General features: G+C 49.2%; 1 protein-coding gene and 1 long non-coding RNA gene across 2 annotated transcripts in view; one reads left to right on the plus strand and one right to left on the minus strand.

Moving 5' to 3' along the window:
* Positions 1–12,184, minus strand: part of RAB17 (RAB17, member RAS oncogene family) — a 30,333-nt gene extending 18,149 nt beyond the window's left edge. Inside the window, exon 1 of the mRNA XM_059393788.1 lies at positions 12,095–12,184. The gene's annotated coding sequence lies outside the window, so the exon portion shown is untranslated. The remainder of the gene's footprint in view (positions 1–12,094) is intronic.
* LOC132013683 (uncharacterized) lies at positions 1,467–12,216 on the plus strand. Its single transcript, XR_009403072.1, has 3 exons — positions 1,467–1,766; positions 6,161–6,268; positions 12,130–12,216. It is a non-coding gene; the product is annotated as an uncharacterized LOC132013683 (long non-coding RNA).
* Positions 12,217–15,642: the final 3,426 nt, after the last annotated feature.

A 15,642-nucleotide genomic window follows, 5' to 3' on the forward strand; every position in this document is an offset into this window, starting at 1 on the left:
AAGCTCCCCATCAGCACATTGCTGTTGGGTGGTGGGGACCCACTCGCTGGTCCTCGGATTCAGGCCAACCCCAAACAACCTGGCCCAACTTACAAGGCCCAAGGGCACCATGAGAGGCTAGGACGCAGCTCCTCATGAGGTCTGGAGGCTCATCCCTTCTCTGGTCTCAGTGTTAGCCTGCACATGCTTCGCCTGAATGGGTCTTGTCCTTCCCACAGGAGCTCCGCAGTCACTACCCCTTCTGCTCCCCAAGAATGTCCCAAATGTGTCGTTTGTCTCTGTGAGACAACCTCACCACAAAGAGACATCCACCAAGAGAGAGAAAGCTGTGCACTCATGTTTAAATCTAAAGACACAGGGTGCCTGGGTGGCACAGCCGGTGAAGCATCTGCCTTCAGCTCAGGTCATGACCCTGGGACCTGAGATTGGGCTCCCCATCAGGAGGGAGGGTTCTGGGATCAGGCTCCCTGCTCAACGGGGAGCCTGCTTCTCCCTTTCCCTCTGCCCCTCCCCCCTTGCTCATGCTCTTTCTCGCTCTCAAAGAAATAAAATTTTTAAATCAGTCAGTCAGTCTGAAGATGCATTCCCCCGTGGACACAGTCAGACTCCAGCACCAAGAAACTCCCGGAAGGGAGGCTCGACACTTAGAGCGCGTTCTGCCCCATAATCCTAATCGCCACTGCTTGTTGGGGAAACTAGGCAAAAATAGGACACAAGCAAGTCACTTAAGTGACCACCACTTACATCCTCTTGAAAGAGCTGCGCCAGCTTTCTAGCTTTCACTCTTGGCGTTTCACTCACTTCCCTGTCTTGGCAGCCACAGAGATGCCACTTGACTCTGGCCCTTCAGCAGCCCACATATAGGAGCACGCCCGATCACGGGCATAGACTCCCCCTGTGGAAAGAAAGCCCAAATCCTGCAGTTCTGAAGCCAGAAGCCCTCTGGGGATTCTCTGGTCTGAGCACCCCACAAGCGTCAGAAGAATCTCAGCAGCACCCCAGCCAACAGGTTATTCGGTCTCCACTCCACATCTCCAGGGCCGGGGGCTCTTCTGCTCCCTGAGCCCCCTCCCTACCCCCACCGCCTGTGGCTCCTTCCCATGCGCACCCAACTTCCGTAACTTTCCACCCATTTGCCTCCCTGACATCACATGGCCAACACCTGAGCCGCTGCCACAGAAACATTTCTGAGATTTTCGACACAGTCATCAAGGCACGTAGTGGACACTGCCAGTGACCTGCCTGGACCCCACGGCCCCCCAGCTCCTGGCACAGAGGCCACCGGTGTGGCCAGGATGGGTAATACAGCCCCATCCCAGGAGACGTGCCCTGTCTGGGGATCTGTGGGGGAAGGGGTGCTTCCCGGTCCTCCTTGGGCTTCCTTATAGAGCTGGAGTTAAGGATCAGACTCAGTGTGACGGATGGCTGCAGGACAGATCTTCCAGAATGTTCTTATCTCCTAGGGCCTTTGAGATAAGCAGAGAGGGTCACCTGCCTTGCCTCAAAACCTTCACCCCTGCTTATCTCAACGGAAAATTCCAGCAGGGATTTCTGAACACCAGTTAAATTCCTCAGCTCAGCAATCAGGCCGGCGCTTGGCTGCCTGACAGGCTGGGCAGAGCAGGCGAAGCAAAGTCCAGCCCCGAGGCGTCCAGGACCCAAAGGCCAGCACAGGGGACTGTGCAGGGAGAGGCGACCACCTCAGCTTCGGACCAGGCCTCACAGTCCCGTGGGAGCAGGCAGAGGAGATCGGCTCACCTGACCAGGTGAGAGGACAGGGGCAAGGCAGACTCCTTTGGGGAGGAAACATCTGACACACCGAAGACGGACCAGAAACTTCCCTAATGACCCGCGGAAGGAGGGCTTTCTGAAGGGAAGCGGCTGAGCACAGTGAGAGGAGTGAGGCCACAGGGGACGCTGTCTGAGCACCCAGAGTCTGGGGTGGGCGCCCAGAGGGCTGAGGATGGAGGGGCCCTGTTCCTAACGACTTGCGCAGTTCCTAACGACTGGAAACATAACAAAAATAAAGTAGCACCTTTTACTGTGCACCTACTATGTGCCAGGCATTGTGCTGACCCTTGACTTGGGGTTCTGATCTCATGGTCACCCTCATGGCAAACCCACCCTGGGAGCCACACCCAGAAGGCCGTTCCACGGGCCCTTCCCTCACGGTGCCCATTCTTGGGGGTAAGAAGGTCATAGGGCCCCCCACTTGTAAGGCACAGTCCCAAATCCAGAGATGACGAATTCCTCACCCAAGTAACCCCACCACCCTCCTACAGGGCCCATATGGGCCTCTGTGCTGGGTCCACTCTACTCCAGCACAGGCGGCCACCAGGGTGAGCACGCAGTCTCCTCGTGCCCAAGAGACCAGCGATGGGGAGTATGGGGGGAGCACATCAACCCCTCTCTGTGAGAGACAGACGCAGGTCGGGAGCAAAGGAGGCCAGTGGGGCTGGGCCGTCATGTCCTGGCAAGCGCTCCTGGGAGCTCTCGGGTTCTAAGAGCAAACCTCGACTTCTGGATTCTTTTGAAGGTATACCGGTCAAAGGAGGAGGGTGGGACATATTTAATTCAGCAACGTGTGTGCTTGGCTTCATTTGTCACTTTTAAATGCTCAGATGGTTGGTATATGGACTACGTTTTGTGTGCCTGCCCCAGTCCCTGCAAATATTAGGGGCGGGCCTGACGGATTTATCCCACTTCACAATTGAGGAAATAAGCCCAGAAAGGGAGAGCTGGCCCAGAGAAGAACAGCAAGTGGACAAGTCCCACAGTCAGTGGGAAAGAGAGAGGAGAAGCTAAGCAGACCTGGCCGTGAGCCAGCCCCCCACCCCCCACCCCCCCCCCACACCCCCCCCCCCCGCCTCAGAGGTTTGGTGGGAGGTAGTCACCATCCCCTGGCCCTGGGGCACAGAGAGCTAACCTACTCCCGCCCCTACCTCCCCCATTCCTCACCCTCATCCCTGCCTTAGCCAGTCTTCCTTCCTGTAGAGTGCTCCCATCAGCACGTAGACAGACTCTCCCCTGCACTGTGTCCCCCTTAGAGCTGCCTCTGCCTGGGTCCACATTCCCTCTTCCCCATCTCTCCTGACCCTGCTCCCAGTGGGCGTGGCCACCTCCTGGCCCTGGAAAGTTCTCGATGATCCTGTGGCCTCCAGGCTGCCCAGGCCATCAGCCCTCTGCCCTCACCCCTGTCAACGCCAGCCCCCCATTGCAAGCACTTTCTTCTAGTGGCTTTTTGGACCCACCTTGTGGCCAGGGATCCTCCTCGGTCCCCTTGGCTGGTTCCTCCTCCTGTCCAGGACCTGCACACCCTGGGGGTCACCGTCCCCCCTCCATCTCCTGCACCCCTCCCCCCATCTGTTCTCACCACCGTGCAGGGCATGTAGAATGCTGCATGTATGCCAATGGTTCCCCGATGGGGTCTCCCTCCTAGCCCACCCCTGGCAAGTCCAGAGTCCTGCACTAGACTGCCTCCCCGGCATCGTCCCTCAGATGCCCACTGGGCTTCTCAGCTTACCGAGTCCAAACTTCACGTCCTGGTTTGTTCCCCAAACTTACTCTACCTGCAGCCTTTCCCATCTTGGTTAATGGCATCTCTATTCTTGCATTTCATTTGCTCAGTTCAAAGTTCCCCACCTCACCCAGACCAGCAGCTCTGGTCCTTACTGTGGCCCAGAAGACCTTGGTCATCTGTCCCCTGCCAGCATCCCTCATCTGTGACCCCTGACCTCGTTCTGCTACTCTCCACTGGCCACAACCACCCTGATTCCCTGTAAACGTCTCCTTGTACATGCACACATGGCTCACCCACCCTCTTAACCACCTCAAGGCTGTATTTGCTTCCATTGTAAGAAATGACCATAAACTGGGGACAGTGGGTGCCTTGAAATAGTTCTGGAAGCTAGAAATCTGCAATGAAGGTGTTGGCAGAGGGACTTCCCTGAGGAGCCTCTGAGGGATACTCTGTCCCTGGACTTCCTCCTGGCTTGAGGTGGTTGCTGGCAGCCTTGGGGGTCCCCTTGGCTGTGACTGCCTCAGGCCAGTCTCTGCCTCGTCTTCACATGGCTTCCTCTTCGAGCCTCCTCTTCTCACAAAGACACTTGCCTTGGGTTTCAGGCCCCCTGGTTGGTTAGTCCAGGATGAGCTCATCTTCAGATCATTACTTAACTCAATTACATCTTCCACCAAATGACATCATGGTCACGTGTACGCTGGGTTGAGACATGGACACATCATTCAGGGGGCCACGGTTCGGCCCATAACAGGGCCCACTCACCCATCACCCTCTACAGGGGACCTTCTCTGACCCACTGACCCAGGGGCTCCCCACCCTACAGCCTCCCAGTATTTTTGTCTGTGACACGACAGCTCACATACTTTATATTTTCCTTATTGCCTATCGCTGTCTCCTCCACCAGGCTATAAATGCCTAAAGGCTGGATTTGGTAACTGTCCTGATCGCTGTTGTAACCTCCAGGCCAGGAACAAAGCCTGGCACATAATAGTCACCAGGAGAGTAAGGGCCGAACGAATATTCACATGTAAGTGTGTAGAGAAATTCTGTGTGCACGATTTCAGGATACTGCGGGATCAGACCGCATCATCCGCGAACCCAGCATGAAGAATTCCTGAGTTAGAAGGAAGGATTTCTGAAGACAGGAAGACCTATTTTTAAAGTAAAAACTAACATTACAGTTAATGGAAAGGCAGCAGGAATATTCTAATTAAAAACCGGCGGCCAAACAACAATTTCCTGTATAAATTTTCCTTTTATTATTATTGTTTTCCATGATATTGTATATCCCTGTATACACATTATGACAGCAAAACCAAAGAACAAAAGAGAGAAAGAAATTAAGAAAGAAGGATGAATGTCATTATTTATGGATAATTTTATACTTAGAAAATCCAAAAGGACGTCAGCTATAATATTACTAAGGATAGACTTTTAGAAAGTAATCAGATAAAAAGTAATTAAATTATCAAACATTAGTTGATGGGAGACACTGGAAGACTGGATACATGAAAACACTTAAGAAGCTCCCAGAGATTGAGCGCCATGACCTTCACACTTCCTCTAACCCAGTTTCACGCATCACCACCTGCCATTGCATTAGCATGCTTGACAAAACGTAGAACAATCTACCTGTCAAGCCCAGGCTGTTGGAGTCTGACTTAAGAACCTACACCCCATTTCTCATCTCAGTGGGATAACGAGTTTCAGCTTTCAAGTACACCACTTATAAATAAGTGTTCTGAGCGCAGCCCACGGTGGGACAAACTCATGAGCATGAAAACAGCCCTCATCCTTCCTGACACATGCCTTCCAAAGGAGTTCTGACGTCGCCTTCTCTCCCTGCTCCCCAGTCCCCGCTTTGCTCAGGACTTTCTCTCCCAGCCACCTGGTTCCAGGCCTCGTTTGCTGACTTGGGTGTGCGGGTGATGAGCGAGGAGGTAAAGGAGGGACAGACACACAAGTGCAAAGTGAGAAGGCCTGTCTGCATGTTCATGCTTCTTCCCGTGCATGTCTTTACAACAGCATACAGGGTTGACTGCCTTCTGATTTAGAGGGTCTGGTCCATTCCCCTTTAATGTAGTTAAGGATTTGGCTCTGTTCAGTCCACCATCTTGCTGTTCATTTCCTATTTGTTCCCTCTCTTCTTTGGTCTTTTGTTCTTCCTTTGGAGGTCATCAAGTATTTGTAGTATTTGTATTTGTACAAATGTTTGTACTTACACAAGTGTGTGTAGTAGTCCTTTCTCTCTCCTTTAGTGGTTTCTTAAGCATATTATATCTTATTTTCCAGTTCTCCAGTTTCTACTGGGTACATTTTTTCTAAATCTCTTCTGAAATCATGTGTTTTTGCCTCTTCTATGATCTTTCTTTCCATACAGATTCTTGACCATATTTGTCAGAGTATTTTTTTTTTAAGATTTTATTTATTTGACAGACAGAGATCACAAGTAGGCAGAGAGACAGGCAGAGAGAGAGGGGGAAGCTGGTTTCCTGCTGAGCAGAGAGCCCTATGTGGGGATCGATCCCAGGACCCTGGGATCATGACCTGAGCCAAAGGCAGAGGCTTTAACCCACTAAGCCACCCAGGCACCCCCTTGTCAGAGTATTTTATTTATTTGTTTATTTTTATTTTTTTAAGGAGGCCCCACGCCCAACCTGGGGCTTGAACTCACAACCCTGGTCCTGAGAGTCACAAGCTCTGCTGACAGAACCAGCCAGGTGCACCTGTTATTAACTCCAACATCTGGTTAGTTTGTGGGTCTGTTTCTATTGATTTTTGTTTTGTTTTGTTTTGTTTTGTTTTTACTTGCCCCTGGGTCACATTTTACTGCTTTTCCACTTGTCTGGGAACTACTGGTACGTATTAAATATCGTGAATGACAGGTTGCAGAGATTCTGGATTCCTTTCCTTTGGAGAGTGTTGACCTCTTTCTAGCAGATGGTTAAATTATTGGTGGATCATCATGAACCTGTGGAAACTTTGTTTTACACCGTCGTAGGGTGGGACCTATTTTGTTTTGCCATTAATCCTAGGGTCAGTCTTAGTACTGGCGCATAGTCTTTGCTCCTAAACTGAGGCCCTTTTGAGATCTCCATGGAAAGCCTGGGGCATCTACCAAGTTCCTCTACTTGGCAGAACTTAAACTCCAAACTCTGTCTTTCCTACAGTGGGCATAAGATGAGGTTCTAACATCTCTTCACACCCTACAGGCTTCTCGAAGTCTTACCTGTGTGTGCACTGTTGAGAGGTCAGCTAAGGATTTGAGGACAATCAACGTGAAGTTCTGGGGGGCTCTCTCTTCTGTGGTTCTCTTCTCTTTAAGATTCTATTCCTCCACCCAAAAATAGCAGGATACACGTTCTTCTCAAGCTCATATGGAACATCCACCAAAATAGACCACATTCAGAGCCATAGAACACACCTTCACCAATGTAAAGAATAAAAATCATACAGTGTCTGCTCTCAGTGCAACAAAATTAACCTGGAAGTCAGTAACAGTAACTGGAAAATCCCCCAATACATGGAGATTCAATAATACAATTCCAAATAACACATGAGGCAAAGAAGAAATCTGGAGGGAAAATTAAAAATGTCTTGAACTAAGTGAAAATGAAAATACAACTCAATCAAAATTTGTCAGATGCAGGAAAATAGTGCTTAAAGAGAAACAGATAGCTGTAAATGCACACAATTTGAAAAGGAGAAAGATCTAAAATCAATAATCTAAGCTTCCCATCTGAGGCAACTAGATAAAAAAAAAAAAAAAAGAACAAATTAAATCCAAAGTAAACAGAAGAAAAGATACACTAAGAACTGAAAGAGATATCAATGGAATTGAAAATAGGAAATCAATAGAGAAAATCAAAGAAACCAAAAGCTGGTTCTTTGAGATCAATAAACTCATAAGCCACTAGCCAGGCTAAGAAAAAAGAGGGAGGAAACAATCTATTCATATTGGAAACGAAGGAGGGGACATCACTATAGGCCCGTGGACAATAAAAGGTTAAGGAAGGAATACTATGAACAGCTCTACACCCACAGAAGTAATGACCTAAATGAGATGGACCCATTCCTGGAAAGACAATTTGCTGAAACTCACACAAGAAGAAATCATCTGAATAGGCTATACTTCAAATAAATTGAATCAATAATTAATAATCTTTCAAAACAGAAAGCAGCAGGTCCAGATGGTTCACCAGTGAATTCTACCAAACATTTAAAGAAGAAATAATACCAATTCTCTACAATCTCATTCTAAGGACAGAAGTAGAGGGAATACTTCTGAACTCATTCTATGAGACCAGCATGACCCTAATACCAAAAGCAAAGACATTATAAGAACACTAGAGACCAATATCTCTCATGAACAGATGCAGAAATCCTCAACAAATATTAACAAATTAAATCCAACAATGTGTAAAAAGAATCATTCAACCACAACCAAGGGAGATTTAGCCTAGATACAGAATGCTAGTTCAACATTCAAAAATCAGTTAACGTAATACACTTCATTACAAGGTTGAAAAAGAAAAATCACGTGATCATGTCCACAGAGGCAGAAGAAGCATTTACAAACTCCAACACCCATTCATGACAACAACTCTCAAAGTAAACTAAGATGCTGTGCCTTATTTTTTAGCCAGTCTGAATTCCCTGAATTTTCAGACTTATCAGTTCTAGAGGCCCTGCCCCGAGCACAACAGGGAGGTCCTCAAAGGAAAGTCGTATCAACACAGATTGCAACCAGAGTAGGTGCCAGCCATTCCAGGCTCTGTGCTGGGGCTTTTACCTACCCCACCCTTGACTGCTTACAACCTCCTGTGGCCTAGGCCTGCCTTTATTCAGGAACCGAGGCCCAGAGAAGTCAGAGACCTGGCCCAGGTCCCATAACCTGCAAAGCAGAGAGTGGGCTCCAAACCCAAGTCTGTCTGATCCCAAGGCCACGCCTTGAACTTCCCTCTGTGCTCGCTCGCCAACCCGTCATAGTATCTTCTCTGCAGTGGAGGAGGATAATGCAAAGGCCAGGGGGGTCCTATGCTGGTCTCCACAGGGAGTGGAGGTTCCAGCGCCAGGGTGAGAGGTCAGAACCCATTCCCTTCAGTGCTCCCCCAAAACCCATCCTATTGTAAAGCATGGGGAGGAGTCCTGCACCAGCTGCTGGTTGGGGAGCTGGTCTCCAGGTGGGGGCTCCTGACTTATACTGGTTCCTGCCATCACCCTAAAGCTCCACATTATCAGCTCCGTTCCCTCTTTCCCCGGCTGCAGGGTCCCCAGTCCCTGCCCAGCCAAAAGGGACAAGACCACTGCATTGTTGGTTCTTCAGCTGTATGGAGTGACAGGGACTTCAGTGAGATTCTGGCCACACAGTAGATCTTCTGGGGCCTGTGCTGAAGGGATTCAGGACTTGCTGCGGTTCTAGGGACCAAATGCTAATCTGCCACCTCTTAGAGTCCCACTGCTGTCCTTTTGTTCCTTCTTGGTCTCTGTTCTTGCCGCAAGTGCTCAACAAGAGAATATGATCGTCCTACTTAGTCACTTGGAACTAACAAGTGATGTAGTGAGTGTGTGCTCATGTTACAACCATTGTCTCTGTTGGGTGAACTTCATGCACAGCTCCTGTTGGCTGGGGCCCAGGAGGGCTGGGGGCATCTCACAGCATCTGAGCCACACTGTCCTTGCAAGCCACTCGTGGGGCCAAGCTCAGAAGGGCCTGGGCTTGGTCTGATGTTCCGTCGGGAGATTAACCTCACCGAGGGCCCTGGTTGGGTTACGTTCTGCACTAGTTTCCTGGGGCTGATGTAATTCATGACCACACACTGGGAGTCTTCAAACAACAGGAATGCGTCATCCCATAGTCCTGGAGGCCTGGAAATCAAGGTGTCTGCAGGGTTGGTTCCTTCTGGAAGCTCTGAGAAAGTATCTGTTTCACACCTATGTCCTAGCTTCCAGTGGTTGCTGGCCATTCCCAGTGTTCCTTGGATGTGAATGTGGGGGGATGCTCTTCAACCTAGTTCAAGTGCCTAGAGTCCAAAGACTTCTCTTGGTTCAGGAACCCCCAACGGTCTGGGCCTACGCAAACGCCCAGCTTGCTTTTCACAGAGACAGACCTACCAGAAAGCACATCGGCTGACCTTCTCATGAATACTTATGGAATCCAGGGTCTTATGAGTTGGATGTGTCCCCCCAGAATTCATATGTTGAAGTCCTAATGTCCAGTACCTCGGCACAGGACTTCATTTGGACATAGAGGCAAACAGAGGTCATCAGGTTGAAGTGAGGTCATCACAGTGGGACCTAATCCAGGGTGACATGTGTCCTTACAAGAAGGGGAAGTTAAGCCAAGATGGAGGAGATGTTTCTACAAGCCAGAGAATGCCAAAGATTGCAGCAAACCACCGGAAGCCAGGGAGGGGCAGGGGACCAATGCTCCCTGGCAATCTCCAGTATATTTTGAAAACATCCTTTCAGAGGCAAGTTACTAAATTAACTCAAGCTACCAGGAATAGAAGGGATTTTATTAGCCATCTCCTGCGGCTACTCTTTGAAGCCCAGGACAGCGAGCCTGGAACCCGCCTCTCTACCTCTCCGTGCTCACAGCAGCCCTCAGCTCTGGGATAGACAAGGAGTCAGCCCTGCCTGGCTGTCAGTCGCTCTGTCCCCACCCCAAACTCACATACCCATGGCCCATCGACTGTGCAGTCGATGAACATGAATAAACATCTGAGCAAAAAGGGGGTTCCGGGCGCCTGGGTGGCTCAGTGAGTTAAGCCGCTGCCTTCAGCTCGGGTCATGATCTCAGGGTCCTGGGATTGGGTCCCGCATCAGGCTCTCTGCTCAGCAGGGAACCTGCTTCCCTCTCTCTCTCTCTGCCTGCATCTCCATCTACTTGTGATTTCTCTCTGTCAAATAAATAAATAAAATCTTTAATAAAAAAAAAAGGGGGGGGGCTCCTTGGAACAGGGCAGACAACCCTCACAGTAATGGCTGTTACTTTAACAATGATCGTAATAATGATTACTCATGCTGTGCGCAGCCTACAAACTCTAAAACGTGACAACCAGGCTGGTTTTATATTATTTCAATGTATCAGGGCAAATGTACCCAAAATGCATTCTGATTCCAGAGAGGAAAGATAGCGGAGGCTGTGCTGAAACCATTGATGTATCCTTACAAAATCCACCTGCTGAAACCTAAATCTATCCCCTCACCACACCCCCACTCCCACCCCCACCTTATGGTATTAGGAGGGGCAGCCTTTGAAAGGGGAGTAGGCTATGAGGGCGGAGTCATCATGAATAGGATTAGAGCCCTTATAAAAGGAACCCCAGAGGGATCTCTCCTCCCTTCCACCAGGTGAGGACACAGCAAGTCCCTGATCCGGGAACTGGGCCTCCATTGGGCACCAAATCTGCTAGTGCCTTGATCTTGGACTTGGTAGCCTCCAGAACAGTGAGAAATAAAGGTCTGTTTTTTGCAAGCCACTCCGTCCATGGCATTCTGTGAGAGCAGCCTGGAGGAGACAGCCCCAGAAAGCTCCAAGCAGGGCACCCAGCTTGGTGGCTGAATCACCCTGCTGCAGTCTGGCAACCAGAAGAGCCCTTGACCCATGTCTGGTCCAAAAGACCCAGACTCTGTTACCCCCACAAGTGGGCTCTGTGCATTCTAGAGCTGTGAGATATGATTCGAAGAAAAGGGCCCTGTGGCCAGTTGTATAGAATGACCATTCCTTGCAATCTCTTCTTGGAGAGTCAAGAGAGTCAATGCACATCTGTACTTAAAAGAGCCTATGCTAAGAACAGGTGCAGCCTGTTCAACCTGATTTAAACCAGCATTTCTGACGTTACTGGATCCTAACTGCATTCTCCATGAACTGCCTATTATCATGCCTGGAACTAGTAGTAAGGAAATAGGTGGGGGGATACCACCATCCCGATGCTGGCCCCTCGTTCGGCCCCTCTTGGACAGTGCGTTCCGCCCGGAGGCTCTGTGTGCCCCTTAGGATCTAACACTGAGAAAGTCCAACCTCATGTTGCATTAGTGACCTGCACCCATGCCGTTACTCCACCTCCACAGCCTCAATGGTCCACTCTGCTCAGCTTCTTCAGATCACCAAATCCCCCTCCCCCAGAGGGAAGTTCCTTCTGGCACTTCGTCAATGCTCCACCTCAGGTTACTCCCAGAACTAGACCGAACACCCAAGAGCAGCCTGACCAACATATTCCTCTTGCATAAGAGATCTCAAAACTTATCCCTCATGAAGTATTTATCAAAAACCTTCTCATGCCCCCAGAACTGTGCCAGAGGGCTGTGGTGCCACAGAGAAATGTCCCTGGGAGCCTACTGTGTCCTGAGAAGGCCAAAGAAAGCTTCAAAAAATTAAAGAGTGCTGTAAGTTAAATTATTCACACCAGCAATACAATAAATGTGGCCATAACAGTATAGAATGAGCGCCTGAGAGCATAAGGACAACCCAAATCACTGAACATGCCCATGCCCATATCCCCACCTAGAAGTGCAGGAGATGCCCTGGAAGAAATGCCAGTTTGGAAGCAGGTGAGGGAAGGCAGGTACCTGATCTGCTTCCGTGTCTCTTTTCTCCTCTCTAGGTTTTCTCTGAAGGTTTCTTGTCCTAAGTAAAAGGAGCCTTGGGTAGATGGTTATCCTTCCCAGAACATGGCGGGATCCAGAAGACAGTTTCCGAGGGGGCAGAACTGGAAGCAGACACTGGGCCAAGATTCCACAGCAGAGGCTCTTTATACCGAGACCAGCAACTCTAAAAGCCCCAGTAACCACAGAAGGGCTACCATCAATAGTGAGAAGGCAAGTGGCGTGCCTAGGCCGCACCATCGGCGAACCATCTGACTCCTGATTACGGCTCAGGTCATGATCTTAGGGTCATGAGATCTGCTTAAGATTCTCTTCCTCTTCCCCACCCTTCCCCCCTCCCTTACGCATTTGCACTCTCGATCTCTCTCTCTCTCTCTCTCAGAAAGGAAAAAAAATAAATAACAGTGAGAAAGAGGGTCTTCAAGTTTGCAGGAGAAGGCTTTGCGTCCGGTTGGACTCCACCAAAGGTTACCCACCTGCCTTGTTCCTGGAGGACTGTCAGTAAATATTTACTGAATTGATGAGTGAACAAGTGCGTGGTGGGTAAATGAGAAAAACAAGAAGTTAGACTTGCCCCCCAAAGAAAGCCAGCAGAGTTCAATGGCCATCTGAGTGAAGGAATGAATGACATATTTCCTTTAGGAACTGAAATAATTCAAGTACCTTGCACATTGATGGTTTCCTCCACAATGCTTTTCTCAACCACCCAGAAGGACAAAAGCAGAAGCAGAAAGACTGGGAAGCAGAAAGTTAATGATGTACTCTGCTTGCACACACATGCACACACATCTGCACAGACACAAAGAGAGGTGCACACAAGCTTACCTGCAGATATGTGGCCTGGACTGTTTCTTCTTTGCTCTCCTCTCTCAGGCAACTCTTAAAAGTGTCCCCTTCTCTGGGCTTGTTCTGGAGGGTGGCCCTCCTTCCTGGAATCAGCCCTGGACCGTCTCCGTGCCCTGTCCCTGCCCTTCCCACCCCCACTCTCCTCCCCAAGGCCAGAGGCCCTCCTTCCTTTTGGGAGCCGTGTCTCCTCTCTGCCCTATTAGGGCAGCTGGTGGCTTTGATCAATAGCTAATGTCTGGTGCTGATCAAGGATCCAGAGTTCCTTTCTCAGAATGACAGGACTGATGTTCCCAGAGAGGACACAGAGATGGTTACGGGGGAGAAAAAATAATTTTCCATCTACCCTTCTGAGTTCTTGGCTGAGAGCCCTGTAATATAATACAGAGTAACAAAGAGAAAAACAAACAGAAGTTTATTAATATGTGCACCCCATGCATACATGGGAGATACACACACACACACACACACACACACACACACAAAATTAGTAACTCTCCAGGTGGCCCAAGGCACCAGCTGAAATGCCAGTCTTCAGCCAAAGACAGAAGACAGTGTGGACTTCCAGTTATGGGGAGGTCAGCAGGAAAAGCACAGTAGGCAAGTATAAGGTTGTGCGAATTTGAATGGCACCTTCTCCACAGATCAGAGTTTCTGGTGGTTTAGAGTTAGCTTCTCTTCCTGGTAGAGAGGGAGACACCCCCACCCCCAAGAGCTGCCTCTGTACATGCAAATTTCTCTTGCGAAAGGGTGACTGCTACTCTGTGCTCTGAACTTCTCCTCTGTCTGTTTCTTAAAATAATCAGCTCAGAATAACCCTCACATCCAAGAAGTACATTTTGGGGTGACATAACCTGCTACCTTTCGCGGTCTAACATTTTGTACTTAGGGCAGTGAAATCATGGCCGCGAGGCCCATGCAACAGCAAGGGTGCTATGCCCAGCTTCCCTGCCCATGCTTTCCTCCACTACAGTCTCGTCCTGTGGGAAAAAAATCATATCCATGCATGAACCAGGTGCGCCCTCCTGATTTGCCAGGGAGAAGCGCCATTGGAGAAGGGCGCTTCTGTACTTGACTCATGTTTTGGCTCCTTTTGCAGCCTTGAGACCCACTGAAGACAGGAAGTGGGTCTCTGTCTCCTTCTTCTCTCCTGTGCGCTCCCTGCATTCAGTATGTGCTCTGATGCCTGTGTACAGGTGGAGGACTCCACCAGGCACTCTGCGGGGTGGGGGTGGGGGGGTTCTCTTGATCATTCCAAGGATCTTATTTCACATTTTGATTACATTTTACCATGAGTAAGAAAACTGTTTCTGGGGAAGAAAACCATACAATCTTTGTTCTGCTTGAAACAAAGCTGAATTTTTTAAACTACTTGTAACAAAATGTTATAAACTGTTCTTTGTCTGGGGAGGTGGATATAAAGAATTCACCTTGAGCACAGAATGTAAATGAGTAAGTGGCAAACTATTTTTCTATTATGTTCCTAAAATAGATTGGGTGCTGGCAAGGAGGCTGCACCTTGGCCCCGAGCCCTGAGCACTGTTACAGCTGAGAGGGAAACCAGGCAGAGCGTGGGCCCCTCCAGAACGTTTTCAATTGGTCAGTGCTATCTTCAAGTGCAGAAATTTCCACTGATTTTTTTTTTTCCGGAGACAGTCCTCAGAGCATTATTCCGCATAACAAAAACTTGGTGAAATGTTTGTACGGTTTCAAGATTGGCAAATTGAGGACATGGAGTGCTTTAAAAACCACTGCCAAAAATATGGCAATCATCTTCCCATAATAATGAAAAAGACCTAACACATCTGTGCTCAATTTCCGCTTTGGAGGATTGGGGGAGAGTAATTGATAAGGACGGTGTTTTGCTTCGGGAAAGGCTGCATCAGCTAACTGCTACATATAAGCAGGGGAAGGTCATGGTAACTCCCCCCTCAGAATGCGTCCCCAGATTTGCGGGCATGTGTGCAAACCACCAGATCACACAGGGACCAGCCTGCACCTAATGTCACCCAGGCAAGTACCAAGCAGAAAACAACAGCAAATCCAAACACAGGGCAGAATACCCCGGCTCTGCCTGAGTCTGGAAAAGCTTCCAAGGATTAATTGTCCTGGGGGCGGGGGTGGGGGTGGGTTTCCAGATTCCATTCACAGCAAGCAGAACAAGACAACCTGCACGGTGGGGAAATCATCTGCTTATCTTGGGATCCTGATGTTACCAGGGGTCCTTCTGCAGGAAAATTGTGTGCTGTGGGTATCTGAGACCTCACAATAAATGGTAGGGAGGAAGGAAGTAGATGGAACTACCTCAACCTGCTGAAGTCTCCCAAAAGATGGATATCAAACACACTGAACACCAATTGTCCCTTTGTTTATCCAACATCTCTACGTCCTGGAGGAAGTGAGGTGTCCAGGTAACTTGTTGGGCACCCCCTTAAGCTTTGGTCCCTTCAAAGTCATTAGAGTAAAACTGACTTTGATTTGATGCCTGAAAGGCAAATGCTTTCTTCTGCTCAGCTTCTGTTTTCAGCGTTTTTGTTGTTTGCCCTTTTAAAACACTTTTTTTTTTTTTAAAGATTCATATCTTTATTTTAGAGAGAGAGTTAGGGAGGGGCAGAGGAAGAGGGAGAGAGAGACAGAGAAGCAGACTCTGAGCTGAGCATGCCAAGCTC

Source organism: Mustela nigripes, chromosome 3, assembly GCF_022355385.1.
Source record: "Mustela nigripes isolate SB6536 chromosome 3, MUSNIG.SB6536, whole genome shotgun sequence".
Lineage (NCBI taxonomy): Eukaryota > Metazoa > Chordata > Mammalia > Carnivora > Mustelidae > Mustela > Mustela nigripes.